This window comes from Hyperoodon ampullatus (assembly GCF_949752795.1).
Source record: "Hyperoodon ampullatus genome assembly, chromosome: 15".
NCBI classification, from domain to species: Eukaryota; Metazoa; Chordata; class Mammalia; order Artiodactyla; family Ziphiidae; genus Hyperoodon; species Hyperoodon ampullatus.
In genome coordinates, this window is record NC_136928.1 from 10111744 (window position 1) to 10138477 (window position 26734).

The 26734-nt window shown below is 44.3% G+C and overlaps 1 pseudogene across 1 annotated transcript; it reads left to right on the plus strand.

The window, feature by feature from the left end:
- The first annotated feature begins 24221 nt into the window (after positions 1-24221).
- LOC307063967 (BTB/POZ domain-containing protein 9-like) lies at positions 24222-26298 on the plus strand (annotated as a pseudogene). The gene is made up of 2 exons: positions 24222-24566; positions 24785-26298. The product of its transcript is annotated as a BTB/POZ domain-containing protein 9-like (transcript).
- The last annotated feature ends 436 nt before the right edge of the window (positions 26299-26734 follow it).

Here is a 26734-nt window from a genome sequence, read left to right on the forward strand (position 1 = left end):
TTCTCTTTACTGTGTCTCACTCAGCTGAAGGAAGAGGCCTTGGCAATGGGTGAAATTTAGAGGAGCCTAACTGTGGCTTCAACCCCTAGCAGGTGGTGGTGTGCCCAAGGTCCTCTGGACCCTTCCACCACACATAACCCAGACTGTCACAGCTCCTACCACCTCCACACGTGGGAAAGGGCACCAAACTGGACATCGGGGCCTCAAGTCCTAATTCTCCCAACACCAACTACTTGTGTATTCTTGGGCAAGTCACTTAACTTCTCTGCGTCTTGACTCCCTCAGCTGTCAGAGGGAGATAATAATCCTATAGGGTCCTCAGTGTGACCTTGAGGATCGAGTTGATAAGTGTGAACGTCTTCAATTTACTCTAAAGCCTGATCAGTATATGTTACTAATATTTACTCTGGAACCCTTTCCTTCCTTCGGGCCCTGCTACATGAACCAACGTGTGAATGGTTAGTAACGAGCTTCTCATTTCCATTTCCGGACAATTATTTGCATTTGTAACCAAGACCTCCCATGTCTTTAATCAGAGAAAAGAATAGGGAATAAATTTCAAGTTTGCAGGCAGGTGGAGAAGAGGGACTTCTGAGGGTCCTGCTTCCTTCACGGGAGACTTTGCTGGCATTGCCATCTCTCTCCTCATGAAAGGACAGACCTTGTTATCTACGTCATCAGGGAAGTTCTTGTGCAGAAGCCTGAGGGGAAAAGAATTTCCAAGGACAAGACACCCACTGGGAAACCCAACTTCCCAAACTTCCTCCATTGGTCAGCTGCTTGGAACAAGCTGATGCTTCCATGAGGCTGTTTTCAGTTGGAAAGCTGAAAACACCACAGCAGTGGGAAAGGGAAATAATTCTCTCCTTTCATTCCTGTGTTAGGCTGGTTAAGGGGGAGAAAACTACCAAAAAGTTTAGTAACGTTTGCAGTCGCCTGTCAAGTTCAAGGTGCTTGTTTCCATAGGCTAGGCTGGCACCTGCTTTCTTTCTCTCTTGCTTAATCCTTCCTCCTGCATTCCATCAGAGCTCTTGCTTCCTATCCAAAGGGCTCAACTCCTTTTTGAGTGATTTCCGTTTTCTAGTCCCTGATCTCTTCTTTATCCTATAAATATGGACACTGATTCATCAGAGTTTTCCAGTTCTCCTTGGTGTAGTCCTGCATCGTCTTTCTCAGCATCTGGCTCATAAATTAATTCTTCTCTCAAGTCTAACTCAATTCTGTATGTCACTCGCCTGTTTCCAAACTCTCATCAGGCTCCTCATTATCTACTGAAATAACTTCCATCTCCTGAGCTCGGCTTTCTTCCATCTGGTCCCCAGGGCAACAGCCAGCACAGACCCAAAGCCAGACGCACTGTTTGCACTGGCTGATGCAGCCCCAGGTTGGGGCGCAAGGCTCAGAAAGGGGCATTTGAACTGCAGGTGAACCCCGTTGCCCTGATCACCCCGGTGCCTTTGTCAGACACCTGTTGGTCCCAGACACCCTTTCCAAACTCATCTCCTAATTCTCCCTTCTCCCTAGCCCAGCACCCTCCCACTGCCTCTCTCAAAGGCCTCAACTATCCTGTATCTGCACACTTGTTATACTATTCCTTCCACCCCAATTTCTTTAACTTCCCTCTTAAAGCCTCCCAAGGCCCATCTCAGATGGCACTTCCTCATCAGTCAAGCATGTATAGACAGAGCTTGACCATATTGTAGGGGATCTGGGTGGGTTGTCTCCCGCTCAGCCCAGAGCTGCACAGACTGCCCAGAGAGGAATCTTCCTGGAAGGTGGGGTCAGGCTGCCAGCATGTCTGGACCCCGAGCGGCAAGAAGAGCTGGGACTCCCTGAATTTAGAAATTAATGGCATGAGGGAATTCCCTGGCGGTCCAGTGGTTAGGACTCCATACTTTCGCTGCCGAGGCACAGGAGGGCGCAGGTTTGATCACTGGTCGGGGAACTAAGATCCCACAAGCCACACAGCACAGCCTGGGGGTGGAGTGGAAGAAATTAATGGCATGGATCCTCTGTCCTTCTGTTCTGCATCCCACACTGCACTGTGCCTTGGTCCTCAACCCAGAGGCCCACTCTGTTACCCTCTCCAGAGGGTAAAACTCCAGATTTCTGCTGTGGTGAGAGGAGGGTAGGTGCCCAGTGGAATAAAAAGGGTCTCAAGGGACCTAGGAAATGTAGTAACAGCAGACACTCAGAGATTGCTTACCCAGTGCAAACACTGCTTATGGTAAGTCCAAGGTAATTTACATATCCTAGCTCTGTTTGCATCTATAAACATATATTTACATACATTGACTACTCCTCGAACAGCGCTTCTCCTAGTCCTGACCTAATGACACGTGATCTGCCTGCTGGATCCAGTAGTCCCTGGGGCTCCCGCTTCCTCCGTTTGAGGATTCTGCGGTGTGAAACATTTGCTCTATCCTTTTCCAAGTCAGACTTGGGATTGGGCTAAAAAGACTGCTCGGCCAGTTATTCCTCCTTGCTTTACTTTCCCGCTTCCAAAATGTTATTGCTATTGTCTCCTCCTAAAATTCTTTCCTACAAAGCATCACTGTACGTATGCTAGTGGGCTACGAGACGTTTATCTATATGGAGAGAGTTGCCCATGCACCTGAGCTGCCACAGCCAACCCCACGTCTCCTGCCCGAGGCCACACCTGAAGTCAAGTGCAGGGGACAGGCATGTGTGCGCTCAGGGCGCCTACTTGGCCTTGATCTCGAAACAGCACATAAGCCGCGTGAAAGGTGGTGATGAATGGATGGACGCCACTCCCCTTTGTACCTTCAGTGGACAGGCAGGAGACTCCGTGCTCTCGGCAACCTGGGTGGAGGCGGTAAGGGCTGCAGGCGCTCAGCCTTTTACACCCCCGGCCATGTCAGCATCCCGAAGCCACTTATGCTGTCATATGTGACATTCGTTCCGCCATTCAGGAAGCAGCACTACTCAGCTCCTCCTGACCTTGTGGCTGAACCAGATCTGGGAAATCTCTCCTTCTCTGCACCCGGGGGACAGGGCTTCAGATTTTGCGTTTAGGTCCGATTCTGGGCTTCCCATGCACGGGTCTCCCCACGACCTGCCATACCTCAAAGTTCTGAAGAAAGGTAAATGCAGAAGGGCTTTTATTCCCCAAACTCCAAAGCTGCCTCCAGGTAGGTTGGCAAGGTTGGGCCCCATGGCCCACCTCTTCACCTTGGAAAGGTTTAGGGCCTAGACAGGGCTACTAGCCTAGAGCAAAACAGGGAAATGTACCTCTTGGATTTTGCACAATAAGTACACAAAGCTGTAATGTCAACAAGGACACCGTTCCTTCTTTGACGTGGTGCCCTTGTGCAGTGGCACAAGGTGCCTTGGGCAGTTGTACACGGTGGCCTTGGGTCCGAGGCCATCTTTTGGCCTTTCTCCTGAGCTCACAACAAAACCTCCTCTTTATCTTTCCAGTCTGTTGGTTAGGATATGTCTGCCTGAGAAAGAGTAATAACAGGCAGACAGAAGCAAGAATGAGAGCATTTCCTCTAATATACATTTATTATTAGTTTTTCAATTAATAGACTCTTTTTTTTTTAGCAGTTTGAGGTTTACAGAAAAATGGAATGGAAAATACAGAGTTCCCACACACACCCTCACCCACACCAAGGTTCCCTTGTTATGACCATCTTGCATTAGTGTGGTACATTAGGTACAATTGATGAACCAATAATACCTGGTTATTAGAGTCTCTGGTTTATATTAGAGGTCTCTGTTTGTGTTGTTCATTCTATGGGCTTTGACAAAATGTATAATGATATGGATTCACCATTATAGTATCATATATAGAATAGTTTCACTGCCCTAAAAATTCCTATGACTATGTTTAGTTATAAAACCCAAATACGGGCTTTCCTGGTGGCACAGTGGTTGAGAGTCCGTCTGCCGATGCAGGAGACACGGGTTCGTGCCCCAGTCTGGGAGAATCCCACATGCCGTGGAGCGGCTGTGCCCGTGAGCCATGGCCGCTGAGCCTGCGCGTCCGGAGCCTGTGCTCCGCAACGGGAGAGGCCACAGCAGTGAGAGGCCCGCGTACCGCAAAAAAAAAAAAAAATCTTGCTTGAAGAAGAAAGGCCTTTGAGCAACCTGGCAAAGCTTGGCTTTCATTCACTTCCTTGTCACCCCCTTTCTGAGCACCCCTTCTGCTCCAGGCCGGCGGTAGACCCCATGGGGATACTGAGGAACAAATGCTTATACAAAATACGGAAAAAGATGTGGGACTTCGAATTGGGAGACCTGGGTTCGGACCCTGCTTTGATCACTCACTCTCTGCGAGAATTGGGTAGCTTCCCTAACCTCTCTGAGCTTCAGTTTCCTTATCTGTAAAATGGGCTCATGAATGCACATACTTTATGGATTGTGCAGGAATTCAAGTCAGAATGTATTTAAGCATTCATCCAAATCGCCAGTTCATAGGAGACCTCCCGTAAATGTGTGTTGCTGTCAACTGAAAGCTCCGCAGGTGACGGAGCCCCAAAGGAAAAGGTGCCCCACCTCCATCCAACCTGAGTGGTGGGGGAGGGGCACTTGGGAGTCGAGGTACCTGGCAAGGTGGGAAAAATTACTTGCAATTACGTCGTATGTTGATTTCTATCAGTCAAGTATCTTCTTACATTTCTTGACAAGAATGCTTGTAAAATAGAGTGGGCAGGGATGTTCAATCACTAGGGCCATTGACATAAGAAAGAGTGACTGGAGGGAAGAGGGTGCCAGAGGAGAAAGTGCTAGAAGGAAGAGCGGAAAATGAGCTTTACTCACAATTCAGTGTTGTCTAAATCGCCCCTGAGTCCAGTTTCCCTGTAGCCCTAAGGCGGGGGTGGGAACCACACCGAGGGGATTGAAGTGGGAGCTGCATGGGCACTGGTGTCAGGAGACCTAAGTTCCAGCCTAGTCTCTGACATTTATGAGGTAGACAAACTGAGAGAGTCACCTCAGCTCTCTGAGACTTCGTTTCAGGTACCGAGACGTACGGGAAAATGATAGCACCTGCCTCACGAGGGTGCAAACAGTGAAGAAGTGAGCGATTTTTTTTAACAGGTTATTGAGCTATAATTCACAGAGTGTAAAATTCACCCTTTGAAAGGATACACTTTCATTGTTTTTCATGTATTCAGAGTTGTGCAGCCATCACCACTATCTCATATTAGAACAATTTTATCACCTCTAAAGGGACCCACAGCCGTTATCAGTCACTCCCCATTCTCCCTCCCAAGAGACTTAGTTTTAGACTGTTTAACGTTGTACCCATTTTGATTTCTATCAAACAGTTGGTTGTTGCCGCACAATAGTCTGCTTCTAAGTAATATCACAAGTATTTATCAGATTTAGTAAAAACTGTCTTGAGAACTGTGTCAGGAGTAAGCTCAGCAGGGGAATTTTAAAGAGAAAAAGCTTAAAGACCACAGTTTATTTCTGTCTCATAGAATAGCCCAGGTAACTCCAGGTAGCTCACTGTCCATCCTCTCTAGGATACGGCCTTCTTCCTCAGGATCTGAAATGTCAACTGGAGCTCCAGCCACCATATCCTTGCTCCAAATAGCAGGATGCAGAAAGGGATGAACATTGCATGCCTTGAAGGAAGAGTCTCAGAAGCTACCACACAACACTTCTTCTAACATCTCATTGACCAGAACTCAGTTATACGGCCACACAGAGCTGCAAGGAAGGCTGGGGTATTTAGCCTTATTCCAAAGAGCCAGTGAAAACTGGGATTTGCATTATTATGAAAGAAGAGGAGAACAGTATTGGTGTATGTATCAGTCAGCAAATGCTATAATTATTCTGCGTAACAAGTCACACAAAACTCAATGGCATACAACAATGAACATAGACCTTTCTTGCTCTCAGGTCTGTAGTTGGGCTGGAAAAGCTCTGCTTGAGGCTACAAATCTCCTGGGTTAGGATGAAGGCTTCAAATTGGCTCTCGTCTACCTTCCTCCATATTTTCCTATGACCAGCCCTACTAGGGCATGTTCCTTTCATGGCAGATGGCAGGAGCCCATGAAGTTGAGCAGAGACACATGATGCCTCCTGAGCCCTCTTGAGTCCCTCTTGCCTACACTCCATTGATTAAAGCAGGTCACGTGGCCATGCCAACATCAAAGGCAGAGGTATAGTCCATTCACACTAATGTGTACCACTGCAAAGTCACATGTCAAAAACTGTGAGAGCAAAATTCTAATTCAGGAAGGGTCTGAAAAATGGTAAACAATGATTCATCCTATGACAGAGAACAACCAACTTTGCCAGGAAATGCAGTATCCGTGGTTCTGGCCCCCTAAGAGCTCCCAGGAGCCTACTGATGCTGCTGTTTCTTTAACTGCAGTCTCCTGCTCTAGCTTCCCACTTCTGATGGCCCCATTTTCCAGGTGGGAGAACAAGGCTAGCCCAGCCTCCCATATAAGCTTTCTAGGCCACAATTCCTAGTTCCCGGACTCACCAGCCACCCTGTCACCATTCCCTCAGAGGTCTTGCCAAGAGAAGCAGGGTCTCCACGAGATTCAGGACTCCTCCATGTGGCACCAGGCTGCCATTTTCCGTGACTGCAGTTCCCAGGGGTCCAGCCAAGGTAAGATCCGTTTCTCCTGTTCAGTCCCCCAAACACAAAAGCTTTCTTGTGCTGCTTTCTCATAGAATAAGGGTTGCTGATACATCTGGCTGACAGTGAAGGCCCAGTTAGCCAGGCCTTCTAATCACAGAAAATCCTGTTTATCTTTCCCAGGGTAAGACGGAGTCTACGGAAGTGAAAATTCAGAACTCAGATTAGCTTTTCAAAGGGTGACCTTTCCATAGTTTACATTCTCAATAAATCAACCTGCTAAATTGTAATTGTTGAGGCAAAATTCCAAAAGGTTTGGTCAAACTTTTGGCATAAATAACCTTCTGTGTATTTCAGTAGTGCCACTCTGCTTAGTCCATTTCCATTAGTAATGCAAATAGCATTTTCTGGTGTACAGTCCAAAGTTAGCATGTACTCAGGAGTTGGTTAAAACAGCCATTTTCAATAAAGGCTGTGACCTCTCTGCTACCACCTTCTTCCTGTGGAGATTTTTTTTTTTTTTTTTTTTTTTTTTTTTGTGGTATGCGGGCCTCTCACTGTTGTGGCCTCTCCCGTTGCGGAGCACAGGCTCCGGACGCGCAGGCTCAGCAGCCATGGCCCACGGGCCCAGCCGCTCCGCGGCACATGGGATCCTCCCAGACCGGGGCACGAACCCGTATCCCCTGCATCGGCAGGCGGACTCTCAACCACTGCGCCACCAGGGAGGCCCCTGTGGAGATTTTTTTGGTGTGGTCTTTGCAAGCTGATTTATAAACATCCCTTCAGAAAGGTAATCTAAAAAACAAGCCACATGCTTCTTGTAAAGTTAAGTATCCACCTATTTTATGGCCCAGGAGTTCTACTCCTAGATACTTTTACCTTAGACAAATGAAACCTATATCCAACCCACACAAAGAAATCTACATAAAGGTTTATAGCAGCTTTATTCTTAGTAGCCAAATGCTGGAAAAACCCAATGGTCCATCAGCAGATGAATGGATAAACAAATTGTGGACTACACATACAACGGAAAACTCTTCTGCAATAAAAAGTAAAGTATTACCAATATACAAAACAACACAGATGAATCTCACAGACATGCTGACTGAAGGAAACCAGACACAGAAGACTAGATACTGTATGATTCCATTTATGTGACACAGTCTTAGTTCATCTGGGCTGCTATAACAGAATACCATAGACTGCGTGACTTATAAACAACAGAAATTTATTTCTTACAGTATGGTGGCTGGGAAGTCCAAGGTCAAGACACCAGCAGTTTTGCTGTCTGATGAGGGCTTTCTTCCTGGTTCATAGAGTTCCCATTTTCTCACTGTGTCTCACATAGTAGAAGAGGTGAGGGATCTCTCCAGGATTCCTTTTTTTTTTTTTTTTTTTTTTTGGTACGCGGGACTCGTACTGCTGTGGCCTCTCCCGTTGCGGAGCACAGGCTCCGGACACGCAGGGTCAGCGGCCATGGCTCACAGGCCCAGCTGCTCCGCAGCATGTGGGATCTTCCTGGACCAGGGCACGAACCCGTGTCCCCTGCATCAGCAGGCGGACTCTCAACCACTGTGCCACCAGGGAAGCCCCAGGATTCCTTTTATAAGGGAACTTATAAGGGCTCCACCCTCATGACCTGATCATTTCCCAAAGGCCTCCTCCTAATACCATCAACATATGAATTTTGGAGGGACACAAACATTCAGCTCATAACAGACACTTGAGAAAAGACAAAACCAGTCTACGGTGAAAGAAAAGTTGGTATTGATTGGAAAAGAACAAGAAGGAACTTTCCAGGTGATAGAAATGTTTTATGTCTTGACTGGAGTAGTGGTTCCACCTTGTAAATATTTGTCAAAACTCATCAAACTCTGTAGGTTAGATCTGAGCATTTCACTGTGTGTAAATTATACCTCAATAAAAAATATTTTTTAAAAATCAGGCTATTTCCTCAAATGGTCTAAGAGCAAACTTAGGAGATCTGTGTCCTGAACATTAATGGAAACATCGATGACCTTCCAGCTGGAGAGGCAGTTGGGGGAACATGTGGTCACCAGCCAACTGGAAACAGTTTCATTTCGTATCATCAGTTAATCATTTATGAAAGCATTTCTGAAAATGGAGAATGAGGTCCATCCAATTAGGTTCTTTTTAAAAAAATTATTTATTTATTTGGTTGCACCTGGTGTTAGTTGTGGCAGGTAGGCTCCTTAGTTGTGGCGTACAAACTCTTAGTTGCAGCATGCATGTAGGGTCTAGTTCCCTGACCAGGGACTGAACCCGGGCCCTCTGCACTGGGAGTGCAGAGTCTTATCCACTGTGCTACCTGGGAAGTCCCCCCAGTTAGGTTCTTAAAATAATTTTACAAGTGGCTCTCAGGTTCTGCTCAGTAAGCTCAAAATGTCATTACTGATGACTTTTATGTCAGGGTCCCATTATGGTCCCTTGCTGAAGAGCAGGGCTTGTCCAATCCCTCAGACCTGGGGACCGGAGAGATGGTGGCATTTTGGTCACAGCCCCATGTGAATCATGAGATTCTGAAGGTGCCACAGAATTGAAGGATCTTGTTAGCTGGGGGTCAGGGTGCCTGGAGTGAGATTTTGTTCTTCCAATAACCTACACTGACCAATAAATCCATCCCCAAAAGAATCTGAAAAAGAATAGATACATGTATATGTATAACTGAATCACTTTGCTGTACACCTGAAACTAACACAACATTGTTAATCAGCTATACTCCAATATAAAATAAAAAGTAAAAACAAAACAAAGCAAAAAAAAGAAAAATCCATCCCCAGCCATGCTGACACCCAGCCAGAAAGAAACAGTGCAGTGACCTTGGACAAGGCGTTTGTTACCTCTTCTCCAATCTATCCAGGGCCTCAGGCTCCTAGAACAGTTCGTTCATTATAACACTCCCTTGACCAAAATCCTTTACAATCCCTATGCTACTGTCACTGCCAGGAAAGGCGGAAATCTCCTCTGGGCTGAAGGCTTTGCTTTGTTTGATGTGGCCTGAGACTGACTCAGGCCGTAAATTTTCCCCATCAGGCTCAATAGGGCAAGTTCTTTTGTCAAAGAGCTATACCGAAAAAAACAACATACCAACAAAAAACAGTGTAGAAGCTGCAAAGGAAGCTGGAAAGTCCTTTCTTTCCTTTTCTGTCAAATTGTCTTTGGAATGCGGTTCACTTCCCACCCTGCAAAGGTGAGAAGAACCTCCCAATCAGGGGAGACCACTGCTGAGTGCTGACGGTTGCTGGTTGGTCCCAGCCAGTCTCCTGTTCTCCCAGCCTCCTGGGATGATGGTGTACAATGTACTTCAAGGGCTTGGCTAAGGGAGGGCCCCCTCTGTTCATGTTTCTCCCAGCCACCATCTTCTTGGTCTCATCCAGAACACAGAGGCATGTACACACAACCACACCTCCACACCACACCCATGGCACACAACGCAGAAACACACACTCCACACACCATTCTTATACTACCCCCCACCCCCCACACACATACAGACCACACATAAGCACACATCACACACATATAGTGCATATCTAGACACCACACACACATGTTCACTCACTTGACTCTTGTCAACTCTTGTTCTGGGCAGGAACTGAGTTGGTACCAGCTTTTGTCCTTCCACAGCCTCCAGTGTGCTTCTCAATCCCCAGGTCACAGGGAAATGTCACCAGGGGCGGATTGTCTGTCTCCCCATCTTGACCATGAATAATTTGCTGATATGCACTGATGATGCTATTTTAGGCAACAGCAGACAAGTTGCCTTTCCAGTCATTCAGCCCAATCGCTGCAATTCCGTATCATAAACAATGCGCTCAGCTAGAACACACCAAGGTGCTCTTATCAGTTGTTAGATATCGATCTAATTCTGTATCAGTTTGTACACACCTGCTGTCCCTAGGCCCCTGAAGCCCACACTCCCCAGATTCTGTAATAAAGGGTTACTGCATTACATATCAAGGACCAGACCAGATTCTGGTCCCTTGGTTGTGATCTACTGGGGTCCATGATATACCTGTTATCTGTATTTTGACTGTCATTCCTGTCCTCAGGGAATGGATGAAAGGTAGCTTTGCCTGCTTTGAGGTCTTTTATGATGGTCAAACTTATGTTGTCTAAATATGGATTAAGCCCATCTCTGTGAATGGAGCCATACGTGGATACTCAGCAGGATATGGCCCAGTGGGTAGCAGTGGAAAGAGAGTCCCAGGAGAGACCTAGACCAGCCAGACCTGCTCTCCAGGTGGGGCAGACGTGGGACACTGCGAGGTCATCCAGTCCAGCAGACAAACAATGGGTCTGGAGGGTGGGCTCTGGGCCAGCCGTCAGCACCATGCAAGACGGGGCCCCACTGCCAGGCGAGCACATGCTAAGAAGGGCCCCCGGGAGCCCTGAGAGCGCGCACATGGTCCAAGGTGGAGACAGTGAGGGAAGCGGGGCCGAGCAGTCATTAGTTAATTCCTTCTCCATCAAGTATGTATAGGCGCCTATGTGCCAGGCACTGTGCTAACCACTCAGGGAGCAAGATTAACCCTGGTGGGTGGGGGGAAACGAAAGCAGCCCTTATGCTAACAGCTGGGTAGACAGAGACATAAAAAGGCAATTCCAATCCAAAGCGATGAGCCCAACTATAGAGGAAGTGCTGTAGGAGCCCAGAGTTATGGCACTAATTCAGACCCAGGGCATTCAGGAAGTGCTTTCCCTGAGGGCATGTGGTCTAGTCTGAGACCCTAACAATATGGAAAATTGTTCAAGTGAAGAAGGGTGGAGAGGAATGAGCAGCAGGTGCAAAGGCCCGGAGGCAAGAGAGAAATGGATTTATTCAAAGAGTGGAAAGGAATTTCTCACATCTGGATGCTTGGAGCACACAGGGGGAGGGGTGGTCCATGGTGCTGGCATTGATCAGGAGGAAAGCACCCTGGGCAGGCAGGTTTCCAAGGGCAACAGAGTGAGTCAAGAGCAAGGGCTCCGGGATAAGCCTGCCTGGGTTGCATCTTGACTCGGCCACTTCCTAGCTGTGTGACCTTGGGAAGGTCTTTTGGCCTTCTCGACCTCAGTAGAATTGTTGCAGTGCTCACTTCTGGAGAATGGAGACAGATAATGCATGTAACACACCTAGAACTATGTGGCATGCGATGTGTCCATTCACATCAGCCATAATTGGGCCCCTAAACCCCAAGTCAGGAGTGGGTCCAGAAAAGGGGGCAGGCTGGGCCTGCAGGCGTGGATTTACAACTAATCAACTGGCTGCTACCTTAAAAGAAATGCTCAATGTCAAAAAACAAAAAAAAACCATTCAGTGTTATAATCACCGGGATAGCCACAGTTCTCTTTCAAAGAGCATTTTAAAAGCTGCAATGTAATTTCCACACATTGGCTTCTTGAAGTCTTAAAACTTATCCTGTGGGGGCTTCCCTGGTGGCGCTAATGGTTGAGAGTCCGCCTGCCGATGCAGGGAACGCGGGTTCGTGCCCTGGTCCGGGAAGATCCCACATGCCGCGGAGCGGCTGGGCCCGTGAGCCATGGCCGCTGGGCCTGTGCATCCGGAGCCTGTGCTCCGCAATGGGAGAAGCCACAACACTGAGAGACCCGCGTACCGCAAAAAAAAAAAAAAACTTATCCTGTGAAGGAAGCAAAGTGTTCTTCTTTTTAGAGAAAATGAGATGGAGGCTTTTCACCTGGAGAGTCCAGGGTCTGGAGTGGACCAGGTCCTCTGAGCCCTCCATCCCACCTGGGCTGGTAAGCTCAATGCCTTTTCCCACTCCCCCTGCCTCTGTGCAAAGCCCAAAACAAGGACAACAATTCACCCCTTTCAAAGGACAGCTTGTAGGGCAGGACTACCGTGGGCACACCTACTGGCCCTTAGAGCTGTTCCCCAGAGGGCATATCAGCTTCCTGGGAGGTCCCCAAGTTGCCAGAACATGGCTGTGTGGTGGGTGGACGCATGAAGGATAGTCCCTCCAGCTACGACCTGACGTCTCCTCTCTAGAGCTGCCCCTGACCCAGCAGCTGCCCCTTGTGTCCTCCAGCTGTGTCTGGTACGTGTCAATCTGATCTCAGCAGTCTTCTTAAGGAATGACATTCCTGGCCCAGCCCTTAGGATAAATGGGGGTGTAATTTTTTCATATATTAGTTTTATCTCCCACCTTAACTCCTTGGAGTGAGGAATTATGTCCTCTACTTTTCTGGTGTGTACATGGCCCCCAGCATAGCGCCAGACACATGAGGTTACTCAATAACCCCTTTGTAATCACACATTTATAATGGGCAAACATACACTGACAGGTGTGTGTTCCTGTATCGTGATGTCAAGGGCAGTTCTCAGACGGTTGTTTGGGAACTGTGAAAAAATGAGCAAAAAGAGTTGGACTTATGCAATAATTTCATAGCCTTGGTCAAGGATGGGTTAGTAAAAGGAGAATTTATTGTAAGGATACAAGGTAACCTCAGGGAACACACCTGCAGAACCCAGGATTCACTAGGATCTGGTGGCTTTTTTCTCCACCCTCTCTCTCTCTCTCTGAATCCCTCCCTCCCTGAGTTCCTTCATCTCTTCTTCACTTAGCTTTTGCTTCAGGCTCTGAATATCTCCTGCTTTGTAATAGTAATTCATTATTTTGAGTTGCCATTCTACCCCAAACAGCTTCAGCCCTCCATGACCTTACGACTCCAGTGGGCCCACAATACAACACAATAGATTGGTTTCTGTGTCTCTTACTTTGAATGCCCGAGAATCTAATTGGCTCAGCTTGGATCAGTTCTTCCCTGTGGTCCAATCACTTATGACCAAGGGTGAGTCTCCCAAGAAAATATGGCCACTCAGGCTGCCACCTTTTCTGGAGGGGTGCAGGGCACTTCCCAAGTGAAGGGTCTCCGGGAGATGTGCATCCCAAATCTGCTGATCACACCCAATTCCCAAGCATTCAGGAGCCAACATTCCACTCTTCCTCCACGTGGACATTGGCCTAAATCCACTCATTTCAGCAAGCATTTTTGGGGCTATCCTGTACCCTCCCAAAATACTTAAGGCCCTGGAAAAGGAAATAAAAATTTGAGATATAAGAATCCTGACCTCCAAGATCTGTTTCTAGTGGTAGAGACCCAACCACTGGGCCCAAGGTCTAGGTAAAAGTTAGACTGTGGAGTAATTACAGTAATTTTAAGGGCAGAAATGTGGGAAAACAAGATTGAAAGGTGAGCCGACAAGAGTGGATCAAAATCAGCAGCTATCTTCAACTATCAGATTGGCAAATATTAAGAAGAAGGATGACACCCAAATTTGGCAGGATGTGAGGAAACAGGCACTATCATCTACTGCTGATGGGAGGAAAAAAAATGGAGTGATACTGCTGTAGGGTAGCTGGCAATCTCTACCAAGATAGTAAATGTGCATCCCCTGTAACCCACCAATTCTAGGTCCAGGAAAGATGAGAGCCAGAAATTGTTATAAGACAATGGGGAAGCTTGGATGAATTTGATGACATGAGCCTACACTCAGCTGGATTTGTACCCTATCTACTGTGTATGCTAATAAGGGTGGGACGACCCTGCTCCTAACCCCATATAAATGGCATAATTGAGACAGCCCATAACTTTTCCTGATTGGTCATGCCTTTCTCAAATGAAAGCAGGACATTAGAGCAGACATAGCAAATACGGCATAAACCAATTATCATGAGTTGATGACTGTACTCTTTCCCATTGGATTTGGACACTCCCTCAGGATCATTCTCAGCACCCTACACTGTCCTTCCTAATCAAGATAAAACCTTTATTCCATTTTTTATTTATAGCTGCGTGGTCCATCCCTGTCCATTGCCCTGATCCCTGGACAATCCTGTGGGATTCTGCAAGTCAAATGGCACTATATTTGTGAGAATATTTGTTATCTTTTTTTTCTTTCTAACCAGTCAAGTGGGCTTGATGCTGCTGATCAAGTTTTCAAGACATTATTCAATTCCCCCTTCCCTGAAAGGGAGGCCCTGTAAGGAAGACCACACAGGCTGATACAGGTAGGGTCATGGAAGCCAGGGAAGTGAGTCTAGGAGCATTTCTTACCTGCAGCCTGACTTACAATGCTGCTAAGTCAGGCTTGTTTCTGTGTGTCTAACTTTTCCAAAAGTCAGAGGAAAGTTATTGTGGTCACATCAATCACACTATGATATGTTGACCTAATAAAATTTAACTTCAAAATGCCACATGTTTTCATACCTAGAAACTCTGTTCCTCTGTATCATTTAATCTACTCTCCATTACTTCTAATGCATGTTTAATTTCATTTATTGTATTCTTCAGCTCTGTTTGCTTCTTCTTTATATTTTCTAACTCTTTGTTGAAATACTCGCTCTGTTCATCCATTCTTCTCCCAAGTTCAGTGAGCATCTTTATGATCATTACCTTGAACTCTTTATTGGGTAGATTGCTTATCTCCATGTCATTTAGGTCTTCTTCTTTGAGGTCATATCTTTTTCCTTTGTTTGGAATATATTCCTCTGTCTCCTCATTGTGCCCAATTCTATGTGTTTATTTCTATGTATTAGGTAATTTGGTTATGTTTCCCAGTCTTGGAGAATTGACCTTATGTAGGAGATGTTGTATGGGGCCCAGAAGCATGCTACCCTCTGGTGACCTGAGATATATGCTCTAGGGATGTCTCTTATGTGGGGTGCATGAGCCCTTCTGTTGTGGCAGGGCTTAATACCTGGAGACAAATGAAAATGGAAACAGACAATCCAAAATTTATGGGATACAGCAAAAGCATTTCTAAGAGGAAGGTTTATAGCGATACAAGCCTACCTCAGGGAACAAGATAAACCTCAAATAGCAACCTAATCTTACAGCTTAAGGAATTAGGAAAAGAAGAACAAACAAAACACAAAGTTAGTAGAAGAAAAGAAATAATAAAGTGGAAATAAATGAAATAGAGACTGAAAAACAATAGAAAACATCAATGAAACTAAGAGCTGCTTCTTTGGAAAAAAAAAAAGATAAACCTTTAGCCAGACTCATCAAGAAAAAAGAGAGTGTCCAAATAAATAAAATCAGAAATGAGAGCAAAGACTGTTGCCATGTCCTGTCCACTGTCTGCTGCAGATGGTGGTGTTTTGCTCCAGGACATTGCTTCAGATGTGTAAGCTCCCCCATCCATTAAACCACTGATGTCTCTGAAAAAAAAAAAAAAGAAAAAGAAAGAAATGAAAGAGAAGTTACAACTGACACCATAGAAATACAAAATATAATAAGAGATGACTATGAAACATTATATGCCAATAAAATGGACAAACTAGAAGAAATGGATAAATTCTTATAAATGTACAAGCTCCCAAGACTGAATCTGGAAGAAATAGAAAATATGAATAGACACATTACCAGTAATTAAACTGAATCAATAATTTAAAAATCTCCAAGCGGGCTTCCCTGGTGGTGCAGTAGTTAAGAATCTGCCTGCCAATGCAGGGAACATGGGTTCGAGCCCTGGTCCGGGAAGATCTCACATGCCGTGGATCAACTAAGCTTGTGCACCACAACTACTGAGCCTGCGCTCTAGAGCCCACGAGCCACAACTACTGAGTCTGCATGCCACAACTACTGAAGCCTGTGTGCCTAGAGTCCATGCTCTGCAACAAGAGAAGCCACTGCAATGAGAAGCCTGCACCCTGCAATGAAGAGTAGCCCCCACTCGCTGCAATTAGAGAAAGCCCACACACAGCAACAAAGACCTAACACAGCCTTAATTAATTAATTAATTAATTAATTAATTAATTAAATTTTAAAATCTCCAAGCAAACAAAAGTCCAGGACCAGATGACCTCATGGGTGAATTCTACAAAACATTCAAAGAAGAATTAACCCCTATGCTTCTCAAATTATTTCAGAAAATTGTAGAGGAAGGAATGCTTCTGAACTCATTCTATGAGGCCAGCACCACCCTGATACCAAGACCAGAAAAAACAGCACAAAAAGAAAATTACAAACCAATATCACTGATGAACATAGATACAAAAATCCTCAACAAAATAATGGCAAACTGAATTCAACAATACGTTAAAAGGTTCATACACCATGATCAAGTGGGATTTATCCCAGGGATGCAAGGATGGTTTAATATCCACGAATCAATCATTGTGATACATCACATTAACAAACTGAAGAATAAAAATTAAACAATCATCTCAATAAATGCAGAAAAGTCTTTTGACAAAAGTCAACCTTTATTTATTATAAAAACTCTCAACAAAGTGGGTATGGGGGAACATATCTGAACAAAATAAAGGCCATATATGACAAATCCACAGCCAACATCATGTTCAATGATGAAAAGTTGAAAGCGTTTCCTCTAAGATCAGGAATAAGACAAAGATACCCACTAGCACTACTTTTATTGAATATAATATCGGAAGTCCTAGCCACAGCAATCAGACAAGAAAAAGAAATAAAAGGAATTCAAATTGGAAAGGAAGAAGTAAAACTGCCACTGTCTGCAGATGACATGGTACTATATATAGAAAATTCTAAAGGTGCTACCAGAAAACTACTAGATATCATCAATGAATTTAGTAAAGTTGCAGGATACAAAATTAATATGCAGAAATCTATTGCATTTCTATACACTATCAACAAACTATCAGAAAGAGAAATTGAGAAAACAATTCTATTTATAATTGCATCAAAAAGAATAAAATACCTAGGAATAAATCTAACCAAATAGGTAAAAGGCTTGTACTCTGAAAACTATAAGGCATTGATGACTTTCTTCAGTTGAAAATGACACAAACAAATGGAAAGATATACCAAGCTCATGGATTAGAATAATTAATATTGTTAAAATGACCATACTATCTAAAGCAATCTACAGATTCAACTCAATCCCTATCAAAATAACAAAGGTATTTTTCACAGAACTAGAACAAGTAATTCTAAAAGACCCCACATAGCCAAAGCAGTCTTGAGAAAGAAGAACAAAGCTGGAGGTATTATGCTCCCTGATTTCAAACTATACTACAAAGCTATGGGAATCAAAACAGTACGATACCAGCACAAAAACAGACACATAGATCAATGGAACAGAATAGAGAGCTTAGAAATAAATACACACTTATGTAATCAATTAATCTATGACAAAAGAAGCAAGAATAGGGACTTCCCTGGCAGTACAGCAGTTAAGACTCCATGCTTCCACTGCAGAGAATGTTGGTTTGATCCCTGGTTGAGCCCATGCCACATGGTGCAGCCCCCCCCAAAAAAAGAAGCAAGAATATAAAATAGGGAAAAGAGAGTCTCTTCACTAAATGGTGTTTTTTCAAAAAATGGGAAAACTGGACATCTACGTGCAAAAGAATCAAACTGGACTACTTTCTCACACTATATACACAATACCTCAAAATGGATTAAAGACTTCAATGTAAGACCTGAAACCATAAAACTTTTAGAAGAAAGTATAGACAGTATGCTCTTTGACATCAGTCTTAGCAACATTATTTTGGATGTCTCCTCACTGAAGGGAAATAAAAGCAAAATTAAACAAATGGGACTACATCACACTAAAAAACTTTTGCACAGTGAAGGAAGCTTTCAACAAAGTGAAAAGGCAACCTATTGAATGAGAGAAGATATTTGCAAATGATATATTTAATAAGGGGCTAATACCCCAAATATACAAAGAACTCATACAACTCAACCTCAAAAAAACAAACAACCCAATTTAAAAATGGACAGAGGACCTGAATAGACATTTTTCTAAAGATGACATACAGATGGCCAACAGGCACATGAAAAGATGCTCAACGTCACTAATCATCAGGAAAATGCAAATAAAAACCAGAATGAGGGCTTCCCTGGTGGCGCAGTGGTTGCGAGTCCGCCTGCCGATGCAGGGGACGTGGGTTTGTGCCCCGGTCTGGGAAGATCCCACATGCCGCGGAGCGGCTGGGCCCGTGAGCCATGGCCGCTGAGCCTGTGCGTCCGGAGCCTGTGCTCCGCAATGGGAGAGGCCACAACAGTGAGAGGCCCCCATAACGCAAAAAAAAAAAAAAAACCAGAATGAGATACCATCTCACACTTGTCAGAATGGCTATCATCCAAAAGACAACAAATAACAAGTGTTGGCAAGGATGTGGGGGATGCTTATGCACTGTTGGTGGGAGTGTAAATTGGTGCAGCCACTATGGAAAATAGTATGGAGGTTCCTCAAAAACTTCAAAATAGAACCGCCATATGATCCAGCAATTTCACTTTTGTGTATTTACCCAAAGAAAACAAAAACACTAATTTGAGAAGATATATGTACACCAAAATTCATTGCAGCATTATTTACAAAGCCAAGATATGAAAGCAACTTAAGTGTCTATCAATAGATGAATGGATAAAGAAGATATGGTGTATATATACAATGAAATATCACTCAGTCATGAAAAAAATAAATCTTGCTATTTATGACAACATCGGTGGACCTAGAGGATATTACACTAGGTGAAATAAGTCATACAGAGAAAGAGAAATACCATATGATCTCCTTTATTTCTGGAATCTAAAAAACTTCTGTTTTTTAGAACAAACAATACAAACTGAAACAGACTCATAGATACAGAAAACGTATGGGTGGTTGCTGGGGGTGGGAGGGTGACATAGGTGAAGGGGGTTAAGAAATACAAACCTCCAGTTATCAACTAAATAATCCACTGGATGTAATATACAGCATAAAGAATATGGTCAATGACATTGTAATAACTTTATGTGGGGACCAATGGTTACTAGAATTATCGTGGTGATCTTTTCGTAATGTATACAAATGTCAAGTCACTATACAGTACACCTGAAACTAACATAATATTGTACATCAACTATATTTCAATTTAAAAAATCTTACTACAAAGCTGAAGTAATCAAGGCTGTGTGGTACTGGCATAAGGACAGACATATATATCAATGGAATAGAATTTAAAGCCCAGAAATAAACTCTCACATTTAGAGTCAATTGATTTTCAACAAGAGTGCCAAAGCAGTTCAATGGGGAATAGAAAAATCTTTTCAACAAATGGTGTTGGGACAACTGGATATTCACATACAAAAGAATCAGTCTAGACCCCTATCTCACACCATATACAAAACATAACTCAAAATTATCAAAGACTGAAATATTAGAGCCTAAACTATAAAGCTCTTAGAAGAAAAGATAGGTGTAAATCTTCATGATCTTGAATTAGAAATGACACTAAAAACACAGGTACAAAAAAAGTGAGAAAAATTAGACTTTATCAAAATTTGAAACTTTTGTACCTCAAAGGACATGATCAAGAAAGTAAGAAGACAATGACACAATGGGAGAAAATTTTTGCAAACAATATATTTGGTAAATGACTTGTGTCTAGAATATATAAAGAGATCCTACAAACCCAATAATAATATGATAAATAACCCAATTTTTTAAATGGGCAAAGAACCTGAATAGACATTTCTCCAAAGAAGATATATAAATGGTCAATAAGCACATGAAAAGATGCTCAACATCGTTAGTCATAAGGGAAATGCAAATCAACATATATGTTCACCTGATTGATGACAAAGGCAACACCTGCAGTAGTACAGTGGGGAAAAGGGGAAAAGATGTTCTTTTCTAAGGCAATTGAATAGCCAAAGGGACAAAATAAATCTTGACTCCCTACCTCACATTCATGAAAATCAATTCTAGGTAAGTTATAGGTCTAAATGTGAAAGGTTAAAAAACTAATCTTTTAGGATAAAACTTGAGGTTGGCAAATGTTTTTCACCATGACACACAATAACGAGTTATAAAGGAAAAAAATGTTACATTGGACTACGTTCATATCAAAGACTTCTGTTCATCAAAAGACACCATTAAAAGTGTGAAAGGGCAAAGCACAGAGTGGGAGAAGGTATTTACAATAAAGGACTCACATGGCAGGCTGGGATGCACAATTCAGATGCCTCTTCAAGAGAGGACTCACTGCAGACCTGTGAGGAGTGTGGTTAACTCACAACCTCCTGCTGTTAGCTCCTTCAGGTCCACATCAGCTTTTGAGCCCAGGTCATGTTCTTGTGGTGGCTCATGACCAATGATTGAGAAAGGCACTGATAACCAACCATGTTCTTTGCAGGGTGTTCCTCAACCAAAGATAAACAAGGCATTCGTACAAGGTCCTAGCTGTTTCCACCTCACCATGGGACTCCTCTAATGGGCAGCCTTTGCTCCAGAGCTCCCTGTTGGGCTGTCAGAGGGCCTCAGGTCTACACTGTAGTCTGATGGCCCCCTCCCAATCCTGCTTTCTCTCCTTTTCTTTCATTGGTGCTCCTCTACCATAAACTTTTCATACTACTTACTCCACCTCAGTCTCTGCTTCCCAGAGAACTCAAATCAGTTCAACTTATATCCAGAATACATTCAAAGAACCACTTCACATCAATAAATAAAATGGCAGACAACCCAATAGAAAAGCAGGCAACATATATGAATAGGCACTTCATAAAAGAGAATATCCTAATGTCCAATAAATAAATGAAAATGTTCTTATATTAGTTTCCTGAGATTGCTATAACAAATTCCCATAACCTTGGTGGTTTAAAACTACAGACATTTATTTTCTTACAATTCTGGGGGCTAAAAGTCTGAAATCAAGATACTGGCAAGGTCACACTCCTTCTGGAAGCTCTGAGGGAAACTCCATCCCTTGCCTTTTCTGGTCTCTGGTGGTTGCTGGCATTCCTTGGCTTGAGGCTGCATCATTCCAATCTCTACCTCCGTCTTCCCTCCGCCTCCTCCTCTGTGCCTCTCTCTTATGAAGACACCTGTTATAGCATTTAGGGACCACTAGATAATCCAAGATAATCTCTTTATCTCATCCTTAATTTAATCACATCTGCAAAAACTTTACTATATATATAAGATAATATTCACAGCTTCCAGGAATTAGGACCTGATGTCTTTTGAGGGCAGGGCACCATTCAGCCCACTCAATCTTGTATCATTAGTTGTCAGGGAAATGCAAATTAAGATCACAACGTGCTGTTACTTTACAACTACCAGAGTAGCTAAAATGAAAAAGGTGACATCAAGTGTTGGCAGAAATGTGGAGCAACCAGAACTCTCATACATTGCTCATGTAATAAATTGATACAACTATGCCACATAACTGAGTGGCAGTACTAAAAGCTAAGCATAGGCATACCCTAAGACCCCAAAATTCTAGTCCAAAGTATGTGGCAATTTTAAAACACAGCTGCAAATTCTTTGACACTCCTTTTATCAAAAAACAGATGTCTATATCCACTGCCTTTGAATCATGGAGAGTTTATGACTGTTTTGACCAATAAAGTGTGGTGTTGGTGACACTGTGTGACTTTTAAAAAATATATTTATTTATTTATTTATTTATTTTGGCTGCACCAGATCTTAGTTGCGGCAAGTGGGATTTTTGTTGTGGCATGTGGGATCTTTAGTTATGTCACTTGGACTCCTTAGTTGCAGCATGCATGTGGGATCTAGTTCCCCAACCAGGGATCGAACCCGGGGCCCCTGCATTGGGAGCGCAGTGTTACCCACTGGACCACCAGGGAAGTCCCAACACTGTGTGACTTTTGAAACCAGATCATAAAAGGTCTTACAGCTTCCATTTCGATTGCTAGAATACTTTCTCTTAGAGCTCCCAGTCTCCAGGTAAGAAGTCTGACTACATGAGGCCCTCATGCTGTAAGGAAGCCTCAGCCACACGGAGAGACTGTGGACAAGTACCCTGAAGTCTACTTCCAGTTTAGCCCAGTCTTTGAGTTATCCCAGCCCGGACACCAGATCAGTGAGTGAAGAAGTCTCCACAAGATTCCAGCCCTTGGCCATTGAATCACCCCCAGCCACTTGTGTTTTCCTAGCTGAGGCCCCAGACAAGGTAGAGCAGAGTATAAATTGTACCTTCTGTATCTTATCCAAATTCCTTACCCACAGAATCAATGAGTATACTAAAATGAGACTGTCATGCAGCCATAGGTAACTGAGACAATACCTAACAGAAATATGTATATAAATTCACCGAAATATAAATACAAGGATATTCATAGCAGCACTATTTGTACTAGCTCCAAACTGGTGACTACCTCAAAATGCCTATCAGTAGTGGAATAGATTAATAATCTGTGGTATATTCACACAGTGCAATATTACACAACAATAAGAATAAACAAATTATGGTCACACAAAATAATATAGATGATACCCACAAACATTTAGGGCTTTGAACAGCAGAATCCAGACACAAAAAACATATATTGATTATTCCATTTATACATAATTTTTATAAATTTAAAAATAGGCAAAACAAAGCAAATCTATGATGTTAGAAGTCAGGATAGTGGTTACCCTTGAGGGAAGTAATAGCTAGAAGGTTTATACTCTGGGTAATGTTCTGTTTCTTGAGCTGAGTATCAGTCACATAGGGGTGATCATTTTGTGAAAATTTGTCAAGATGTATACTGTAAATTGCACACTTTTATGTAAATATGTTACATTTCAATAAAAATGAAAAGAAAGAAATTTGTGCCTTGGAAGCAATGAAATAGAGTATTTCAAAGGGAGAAGGATGGACAGCACAGAGACAGTAACTGAAAGATGATGGTCTTGAGGATTAAAAGAAACAATCTTGGTTCCAAGTGAAAGCAAAAAAGCCTGGAAGCCTACTAAGTTTTCAATGGAACTTTACTGCCAAAAAAATCCCAAGACTGGCCTGATATAACCTGTGAGAGTTAATTTAACCCACTCCAAAGTACACTCTAAACCCCAAGTCTGTACCAGCAGAAGCAGACTGAAGGCAATGAGGCTCCGAGAAGCAGACCTTCCAGTGCCCACACAGATGTGGTCATGGAGGATGAGAGACAGGGAAGAAACTGAGAAGGCAAAGCCACAGCCACAAAGGACCTTTATGTCCTATAGCGTCTCTCCCTTCCTTGTACCATCCAACTGACTGGTACGTAGGTGTGAGGGCTGGCGCTCCAGAAGCCACCTTGGACCTTGAGAAAGGAAACCATAGGCTATAAAGCAGTGGGGTGATGAGATAAAAGACCCAGAGAACTTGGCAGTGAACAAGGCAGCGGACCCTACTGCCAGGGCTGGAGGTCTCCGCTATGCTACTCAGCTGCACTTGGTGATCGCTACAGACCAGTGACTGCTGCATGCTGCCCATTCCGCCCTTTTTTGAATGAGAGTTTTAACCACTAAAACCTATTCTCAATCATTGTTCAGCAGATGGGTTGTCATTTAGTTTATAGGTCACTGGAACATAAAGAGTCACATCTGAGCCTGAAAAGAAGGACTTTGAGCTAGATGTCAGAGGGTGAGACTTCTGAGGTTTCTCTTTTGGAAGATGAGTGTGTTCTAGATGTGGGAAGGGAGTATAAAATGGATGTTTCACAGCCAAAGACAGACTGTGATAGAGATTTGCTGCTTGCCTATGCCAGGAGCCACTGTCCTCCTTTTCCTTATGTCAGAACCACACATTTAAATGGGAAGGTAGGCAGGGGCTGCGAGGATGGCGGAGGAGGGGGCTGTGGCTACGATGGGGGTGCGGAATGGGTGGAAGAGGCGTCTGTGAGGGCGGTGAGGTCTCAGAGGAACATCGTGGGGATCCACGACTATCATCTGTTCTACAAGATGAATAACAGCCACCCTCTTTGCCGCTTTACTGAAGTGGGGGAAATTGATCATGTGAACATTTGTCTGAACATGTTTGTGCCTTGTTGATTGGGGAAGAATATGGCTATGTCACACTTGTTGTGGAAAAGAAACGTTTTCTTGCCCACAGGGTAATTTGAGCAGTCAGGTGCCAATATTTTGGAGCATTACTATATGGTGGAATGTGACAATCTCAGCCTGAAGTCAAAATCCCTCTCCAGGACACCACTGAAGAAGCATTCTCAATGCTACTTACATACATCTATTCAATACACTGGGCAGGCGAGGCTGACAGATACGAAGGAGGAGGTGGGCTTCCCTGGTGGCGCAGTGGTTGAGAGTCCGCCTGCCGATACAGGGGACGCGGGTTCATGCCCCGGTCTGGGAAGATCCCACATGCCGCGGAGCGGCTGGGCCCGTGAGCCATGGCCGCTGAGCCTGCGCGTCCGGAGCCTGTGCTCCGCAACCAGAGAGGCCACAACAGTGAGAGGCCTGTGTACCGCAAAAAAAAAAAAAAAAAGGAGGAGGCGCTGCTGGACTTTTTGAGCCTGGCTATAATATGGATTTCCAGAGCTGGAGGACTCTACCTCTGAGTACCTCTGCACCATACTTAACATGCAGAATGTCTGTATGACTTTTGATGTTGCCAGTCTCTACTCACTTCCCAAGTTAACTTGCATGTGCAGCATGTTTATGGACAGAAATGCTCAGGAGGTGTTCTCAAGCCAAGGCTTCCTCTCCCTTTCTAAAAGAGCACTTTTAAACGTCGGACTAAAAGATTCATTTGCAGCTCCCGAAAAAGATGTTTTCCTAGACTTGCTAAACTTGTGTAAGTATAATTCAAAGGAGAATCATGCTGAAATCATGCAGGTTGTGTGTTTACTTTTGATGAGCCTCACTGAAGTTCTGAATGATGTGAGGCCTTTGGGACTGTTGTCCCCTGATGCCATTCTGGATGCTATTAAAGTTCAATCAGAGAGCCGGGACATGGACCTCAATTACAGAGGCATGCTCATACCAGAAGAAAACATTGCAACTATGAAGTATGGAGCCCAGGTGGTAAAAGGGCAGATGAAGTCTGCCTTATCAGATGGCGACACTCAAAATTATGATTTGGATCATGGATTTTCTAGGCATCTGATTGATGATGACTGCCGTTCTGGCATTGAGATTAAGCTGTGTCAGCCGTCCATTAGCAATCATATTTGGTTACTCCTGTTGGACCAACATAGCCGGTCTCATTCATATTCCATTGAAGTGTCAATGGATGAACTTGATTGGATCAGGGTGATTGATCATTCACAATATCTGGGTCGTTCTTGGCAAAAGTTATATCTTCCAGCCCATGTCAGCAGGTATATTCAAATAGTTGGGACTCATAACACAGTGAATAAGATTTTTCACATTGCGGCTCTTGAACATATGTCTACAAACAAAACCTTCACTCTGGACGAGGGGCTAATAGGGCCCATGGAGAACATTGCAACAATTGCTGATTGTGCCAGTGTGATTGAAGGGGTCAGTCGGAGCCAAAATACCTTGCTGAACGAGGACACCAAGAACTATGATTGGGATTCTGGCTATACATGTCATCAGCTGGGAAGTGGTACAATCGGGGCTCAACTGTCACAGCCATACATGATCGGGTCACTGTGGTTATTACTGTAGGACTGTGAAGATCAGAGCTACAGCTATTATGTTGAGGCTTCCACCAACCAGCAGCAGTGGACCATGGTAGCCGAAAGAGCTAAAGTCACCTGCAAGTCCTGGCAAATCAGTAACTTTTGAAAGACAGCCGGCCTCCTTCATCCGAATCGTTGGAACACACAACACTGCAAACAAGGCGTTCCACTACGTCCACTTTGAGTGTCCTGAGCAGCAGAGCAGCCAGAAGGAGGAAAACAGTGAGGAATTGGGGACAGGGGACATCAGCCTGGCCAGTCAGCAGCTCGCCCTGCACGTCCTGTAGGCCCCCAGTGGCAACTCACTGCCTTCCAGCCCAGGCTCCAACTCGTACTCAGCCATCCGGCAGCACCGATAAAGGCGGTGCACGTGTGGAGTGACTCGGGTGGGCCCAGATGGCACAGGAACCGTGTCCTCCCCGAGCCGGGATCCCTGTGGACTACCCCCCATCCCTCCCTGGGAGGAGCAGACCTGGCTGCAGAAACGGACACAGAGCAGGTTTCCTCCCAAGGACACAGAAGGGCTGCTTTGTTCTCCTCGATTTGTTCAAATCAGGCTAGTCTCCTGGGGGAGAAAGTGGGTCTTCAATCTTCATCAAGTCCCCCATTAACACCCTACCTCTCTAATCTAACCCCACAAAGGGCACGGAAAGAAGTAGTAGACAGGCCCGAGTCGGAATATAAAAATGGCATATGAACACGGGAATGGAAGAGAATATATTAAGCCTTCATTACTTGGAGGCACCCTTTAGGAAATGGGTTTCCATAGAGTGTTTACTTTTATGGAGCACATTG